Raw genomic sequence first — 6,808 nt, forward strand, 5'->3', positions numbered from 1 at the left:
TTAGGAGCCAGGATTTTGCAAATGAGTGGGTGATACTGGGGTGAGGTGAGCAGGATGTATGGCAGGGCTGCTGGGATGTGTGGGGGGCTGGTCGAGAGTTGCTAGGAGTCTGTGGTGGGGAGTGAGAAGGGTATTCTGGAGTCTACGTGGGGTGGAGTATGTGTGGGACAGGAGCACTTTGTTGAGCAGCCTCTGATCAGAGTTAATCTCTTTACTCTGTAAGGTAAGCAAAATTTTAGATTTTGGAATCAGGAAGGAGGCCTCCATCCTATTCTTGCACCAGGGCACTCTGGGATCTTGTTACATCACTGGTAAGGTGATAACTCAGATGCAAAGTAAATAATAATTTAAAAGTCAACAGTGCTAACAACTGTCATTGCTCCTGTAAGGAATGAGAGGAAAGGTTATAGATGTGCACAGTAAGTTCTCATTTTGGTGCCACAAGCAGGTGACATTTAGGAGATACCATCACTTCTTTTCCCCCAGCCAAGAAGGAGCCAAATCCAAGAAACTTAGCAGAATCCATGGGCATGTTCACACCCTACTAAGAAGTGCTAAATTCAAGAAATCCAGTGGAACTAAGTGGCATACGCAATCATATTTTGAATTTAACTTCATAATCTAGTGTGAGCAGCATGTCATTTTGGTGACTCAGATTAGTGGAGTTTACTTTGTTTGCGTAGCTTGGAAGAGCACCTCCACCTTTTCCCCCACCCCAGTCTGATGCCTGTTGGACATCTATTGATGCAAGATTAGGCCCTTGTGGGGAGAATTCAGCCATCATGTAAATGGGTGCAATGCCCCTAACATCAATAAGATCTCTTCTGTCTCTAGGTTTGTTATATGGCAACCTGGCTGAATATTCTCTATAATGTATATCCAGTCAGTGATCCCCCTTAAAATCATGTTCCTAAAATGGCTGACAGAAGAAATAGCTTTAAAGCTCAGTGTCTTCACCAGTGATGTAACAAGATCCCAGAGTGCCCTGGTGCAAGAAAAGGATGGAGGCCTCCTTCCTGATTCCAAAATCTAAATCCGATGAAGTGAGCTGTGGCTCACGAAAGCTTATGCTCAAATAAATTGGTTAGTCTCTAAGGTGCCACAAGTGCTCCTTTTCTTTTTGAGTCCAACCTGGCTCTTAAGATCGTTTCTTTCTTCCAATGAAGTAAAGACCTCAAAGCAAAACTCTGCTCAGAACTACCAAATTTTGCATAATTTCAGGACAAAACAACTGTTCACATGGTTCGAACCTAATTTGGTGATGAATCTTGGTCACGTGCCACAAGAGGCACGTTGCACATAGGCTCAGAAGAAGACACCTAAAACCATTATTTGCCCCAGGCTTGCTCAAAACATGCTCTGGGACCATTTGAAACTCAGCCAATGTTCATTGAGAGATTTGCAGACGTTTCAGAAAACCTGAGTTGAGACTGTAATGGAACCAGATGAGTATTACCTAATTTCATTATGAAAATTTTGCTGAGCTCAAGTGGCAATAATCATAAAAACCATTAGAATATTCCACATTAATGCCATGAAATACTATAGTAAGGTTATTCTAAGCTATGGTGTGAGGAGGCATAACTAAAGTATGCTTCCATAAGGGAAAACTAAGGCCCCAATCCTGTACATTGGGGGACCACGTTCCTTCTTCTTTGGGGCTCTATGTAGGTGCAGGGGTTTGCCCATGCAGTTCTTAATTCAGAATCCGGGTCCAAAAATCAAACATTTCAAAGGTTACAGTTCTCCTCTGTGACCAAAGTTCTTTTTAGACAAAACTTCCCCTAACTCAGTGAGTGATTTTATTGGTCTCAAAGTTTAGTCTGGATGCTCTAGATCAGTGTTTCTCAACTGATGGGTCATGATCCTTGCGGTTAAGGAGTAGTCATGAAAAGCAATCGGACATTGACAATTTTAATATAATCAAAAGCAAAGAAAATCTTGCTCCCTTACATCTAACACACCTTTACCCTTCAAAGTCAAGTATTCCTTGTCAATCTCTTGAAAAAACACATGCACAAATAAATTATATAGAGTTATCATAGGCATGTTTTCACTCTTACTTTTATAGTGTTGCCCTTTCTGAGCCAAGTGGTTAGCCAAATTTTGGGGTCTTGCTGGTTGTTTCCATTAGGAGAAGAAATTAATGATGGAGTCAAGTATTTCTTTGATGCAATCCTGTTTATTTACAAAGAATGCACACAAAGTCCTGTTTCTCTAAACACAGTAGGACTCAAACTGTAGGAAATAGTTTCTTTGTCCCATCCTGAGCCTCTTTCTAGCCAGAGCTTTAGCCAAAAGCTCTCTCTCAACTTTTCTCAGGGTTACTCTACAGGTGCATCTCTAGCTATGTCTTAGCATCCATCTGCCATCCCTGGTGTTTCTGCTGTGTCTCTCTGACACACACAGAAAGTGGCTGTCATGCCCAGTAGCTTGAAAGAGGTGGTTGTGATTGCCCAATTCTCATTGGCAAATGGAAGAGAACTCTCAGGGAAAGACCCTTCAGAAGAGGGAATAACTTGGAGGGATTTTTCTCTTTTTCCCTCAAACTTTTCTCCTTCCTCAGTTACTATGGAAAACACCATAATCATCCCTGCCATGTGAATGTCATTTTAGACTTGTCTTTAGCTACTCAAGCTCAAATGATGTGACTTCACAGCATTATATGGTATAAAACTGTTGGCCTTGACCTCTGCTCTGCCAGTGCTTCCAGCCTTTATCATCCACTAGTTCAACTTCCTTATAAACATCTTCCCACTTTCTCATATGCTGACCCTTATACATTGGAGGATCTCTCTGTGAAAATCTACAAAGACTCCCTCAAATCCCTGCTTGTGATGTAATGCCTACACAACACTCAGTAATGGCTAGGCAGCTAGTGTGCTGTGACCACAGCTTATTTCACTAATCAGAATATCCTCACTGTTGCCTTTTGCTCCCCCATCTCTTCATTGTAGCCATCTATTCTCTCTCAGCTTATATTTAGATTGTAAACTCTTTGGGGCAGGGACTGTCTTTTTCGTTGTATGTGTAATGGTAGAGGCCTCTAGGCACTGTCGCATGCAGATTATTTACATAGCATTCTAGTCAGGGTGAGAGAACTCAGAGTTCTAGGCCAGTTGAGAAGGCATCATGATGTCAGGAATAAAATTCCTAAGTAGCAAATTTGTTAAATTTTAAATGTCAAATTCTTTTTTAAAGCCGTTGTTCCACACTCCTCAGAGTTCTTCTGTGCTTAGCAGTATTTGGCAGAGAGACAGTGAGTTGACCTTTCTAGCTTGAAGCCTTAAATCCTACTCTACCTAGCATCTACTGTTTTTTAGGATAAACTTTGCAAAGCTGCATTAGTTACACAGTAGAAAGCATTAAGAGCTCTATCCTATTTAAATAGGCTCCATAACTGCTGGCCCATGCAACCCTGCTTACATAGCAACAGAACCCTGTTTTGAGGGTTAATTCCCCTGGTAGCAGCTGCTTAGTACCCAAATTAGCATTATGTGGCTGCCCCCTTCCCAGATACTGGGACTCACTGGCTGCACCCAGCTATTAGGAGATGCACTATGCCTCATTTATGCATCACCCCGAGGTCCTCATGTGGGAGTGACTGACAGCTTGTCAGCCAGGCAAGAAAGAATTTTAAAGGGGCTTAGGCCCTGATCCTCAAAGGTATTTAGGTGCCAAACTCTCACTGAGAGGTAGGTGCCTATATATCTCAGGATCTGGGCCTTAGTAGCCCAATCATTAGATCTCCTTGGCTGGCGGCTCTGTTTTCCCCTTCTCATCCCAAGCCAAATGGTAACTCAGAGGGGAGGTTAGGAATCTGGAGAGAAGGTAAATGAAAAACCATGTAAAAGTAATAGAGATTGGAGACTATTGCCAATGATCAGGTCTGAGTCCGTCCCAGTCAGCCCTCCTTAACAATCAGGAGTAGGAGCTCCCTTGCCTCCGACTTTCAAGTTAAAATAATTTTTAAGATATTTGGATATTTGATTGCCATTTATTCAATACTCATATTACAAAAAAACCCCAAAGAAACAAAAAAATAGTGCCATTTCAGATTTGATTTTTTTTCTTTAATATTAAGTTTGATAGACTGCCTGGTTTTGTAAAAATGAGTGAAGACAGAATTCCCCAGAAACCACACATCCTGGATGGTGTAAAAACATAAGAATGGCCATACTGTGTCGGACCAAAGGTCCATCTAGCCCAGTATTCTGTCTTCCAACAGTGGCCATTCCCAGTTTCTGGCAAACAGAGGCTAGGGACATCATCCCTGCCCATCCTGGCTAATAGCCATTGATGGACCTATACTCCATTACCTATTCTCCTTACCTTCCCAGCCAGTCTCTTGAGCTTTTGGTCCCCTGGGGTTAGTAGGGTTGGCTCTATCATCATCTCACTGTGCTTAATAGATTTACACAGATTATGTGGGGAATAGAACATTAGAATGGCCATACTGGCTCAGACCAAAGGTCCATCTAGCCCAGTATCCTGTCTTCCAACAGTGGCCAATGCCAGGTGCCCCAGAGGGAATGAACAGACCAGGCAATAATCAAGTGATCCATCCCGTGTCACACATTCCCAGCTTCTGGCAAACAGAGGCTAGGGACACCATCCGTGCCCATCCTGGCTAATAGCCATTGATGGACGCATCCTCCATGAACTTACCTAGTTCTATTTTGAACCCTATTATATCTTGGCCTCCACAACATCCTTTGGCGAAGAGTTCCACATGTTTACTGTGTGTTATGTGAAGAAACACTTCCTTTTGTTTGTTTTAAACCTGCTGCCTATTCATTTCATTTGGTGACCCCTAGTTCTTGTGTTATGTGAAGGAGTAAATAACACGTCCTTATTTACTTTCTCCACACCAGTCATGATTTTATAGACCTCTATCATATTGCCCCTTAGTCATCTCTTTTCTAAGCTGAAAAGCCCCAGTCTTAGTCTCTCCTCATATGGAAGCTGTTCTATACCCCTAATCATTTTTGTTGCCCTTTTCCGTACCTTTTCCAATTCCAGTATATATTTTTTGAGATGGGGCAACCACATCTGCATGCAGTATTCAAGATGTGGCCATACCATGGATTTATACAGAGGCAATATGATATTTTCTGTCTTATTATCTATCACTTTCTTAATGATTCCCAACATTCTGTTCGCTTTTTTGACTGCACATTGAGTGAATGTTTTCAGAGAACTATCCACAATGACTCCAAGATCTCTTTCTTGAGTGGTAACAGCTAATTTAGACCCCATCATTTTATATATATATAAAAGTTGGGATTATGTTTTCCAATGTGCAATACTTTGCATTTATCAACATTTGAATTTCATCTTCCATTTTGTTGCCCAGTCACCGAGTTTTGTGAGATTCTTTTGTAGGTCTTCGCAGTCTGCTTTGTACTTAACTATCTTGAGTAGTTTCGTATCTGTGATGCTCTGTACCTCGAGGGAACCCTCTACACCGCCATGTTCATCTTTATAAAATGATTCTGTTGTATCCAATGCGAAGTTTGTCATGTTGGGTGTCTTTGGAAGGCTCATAATGCACTGAGCATGGTTGTTATAGTGATGTTATAGTAATTGTTACAGTAATGTTATAGTAAGGTTATAGGTTATAATTTCATGTATATAGATATGAGGCTGAAAATGTATCCTCATGGCTTAAAGCAAGCCCATGCAAAAACTCTCCAAGAACAGAGAGGCAGTTCACACCTTGTCAGGGCATGGATGGGACAAACACAGCCCAGCCTCAACCGGAACAATGTACACTGGCTTAGGCAGCAACAAAAGAATCTGTTAGACCCTCGAGGGAGTCCTCCCTTTCCTTTGGGCAGTTTGGGACTGTAATGAGGTAATGCTCACCTGACTCTGAAGAGCGGGGGACAAAACCAAGAGGAAAGAAAGGACATGATACAAGGAAGAGACGTTTTGCCATGCTCTCTCTCTTCCACCTACATCTACAGACACCACCACCATGACCACGCAGTGACTGAAACGCTGATCAAAGGGGAGAGACTGACTGAAAAGTAACCAGCCAGCCTGTGGTGAGAAGCATCTAAGTTTTTAAGGACATTGAAAGTGTTAAGATCAGCTTAGAATGTGTTTTGCTTTTATTTCATTTGACCAAATCTGACTTGTTATGCTTTAACTTTTATAATCACTTGAAATCTATCTTTATAGTTAATAAATCTGTTTGTTTATTCTGCCTGAAGCAGTGCATTTGGTTTGAAGTGTGTCAGAGACTCGCTTTGGGAGAACAAGCCTGGTACATATTGATTTCTTTGTTAAACTGATAAACTTATATAAGCTTGCAGCGTACAGCAGGCATTACTGGACACTGCAAGATGGAGGTTCCTAGGGTTGTGTCTGGGACCGGAGATATTGGCTAGTGTCATTCACTTGCAAGTAGCTGGGAGCAGCTTACATGCCAGAGGCTGTGCCTGAACAGCTCAGGCGTGGGGGTTCTCACAGCAGAGCAGGCTAAGGCTGGCTCCCAAAGTCAAGGATTGGAGAGGCCTATCAGATCACCAGTCCAGATAACACCAGAGGGGAACATCACAGTATCATCTGCAAATTTTGTCACCTCACTGTTTACCCCTTTCTCTGATGAATCAGTAGGAGGGAGTTACTTTCCAGAAGGCCAGGCAATTTCCCATCAGATTAGATTACAACAATTTCTTCGAAGTTCCAGCCATAGAGCTATACATACGGCTTCTTTCTTTCTTTCTTTCTTTCCTTCAGTTGTTTTGTAAAGGAAATTTATAGTGACGTGATAATGCAATTAGTAGGGTTAAGAAATGCT

The sequence above is a fragment of the Lepidochelys olivacea genome, assembly GCF_965140295.1.
Source record: "Lepidochelys olivacea isolate rLepOli2 genome assembly, chromosome: 1".
Taxonomy (NCBI): Eukaryota; Metazoa; Chordata; order Testudines; family Cheloniidae; genus Lepidochelys; species Lepidochelys olivacea.